Genomic DNA, 744 nt, shown 5'->3' with positions numbered 1-744 from the left:
GGCGGGCCTACATGATTAAATGAGAACTTCGCACGGCAGGGCGGCCGAACCCTCCACATTTCTTTCGGCGAGCGGCGCCCACCCTCGGTTCCTCGGCCCAGGCGCAAGTCGGCAGGCTGGCGGCGCTGCTTGCTGACGTTGCCGTCGCAGTCCCTCCGCACCCCAAGCAATAAGCTGTCCCCCACTGTCCCCATAAACTCCTCCCGACGGAGCGCCCCATTGCTCGTGTATTGCTGACCATTTTCTTCCGACGGACGGGGGAGGTATGGGGTGAGGGAGGGCTCCTTCACCCCCGAGGGTGGCGCCCGTCGTAGAGCCGCCAGCCGCCTGGCCCGGACTAGAGAGACCAGTCTCTACAGCTCGGACTGGCGGCCGCCGTGGTGGCTGCGGGCATGCCAGTAGTGTGCTACATTACACTGAGACATGATCATTAGAATTTTCAACGGGTTTGAGGATGATCATTACGGACGGATCCCATACCCACACCAACACATCCAACCCCCACCAACTCAAAAGCCCCATGCACCGGCTTCGCTGCATGGGGCATTTTTCCCACACGTGCGGTGCAGAGATGTAACAAAGTATTGTATTATTTTTAGACAGTCCCCTTAAGACTGTATCTGGCAAAGTCCCCCCCCCCCACTCTCTAATTGGCTGAGCCACTAAAGAATAGAAAAGTAAAATAAATCTATCTTAGGCGAAGCCAAGGGATCGACGGTGAGGGGGCCGACAGAAACCTGGCAC

The sequence above is a fragment of the Frankliniella occidentalis genome, unplaced genomic scaffold (genome assembly GCF_000697945.3).
Source record: "Frankliniella occidentalis isolate FOCC.00 unplaced genomic scaffold, Focc_3.1 Scaffold2, whole genome shotgun sequence".
NCBI classification, from domain to species: domain Eukaryota; kingdom Metazoa; phylum Arthropoda; class Insecta; order Thysanoptera; family Thripidae; genus Frankliniella; species Frankliniella occidentalis.
Note: the sequence above shows the minus strand (reverse complement) of the source record.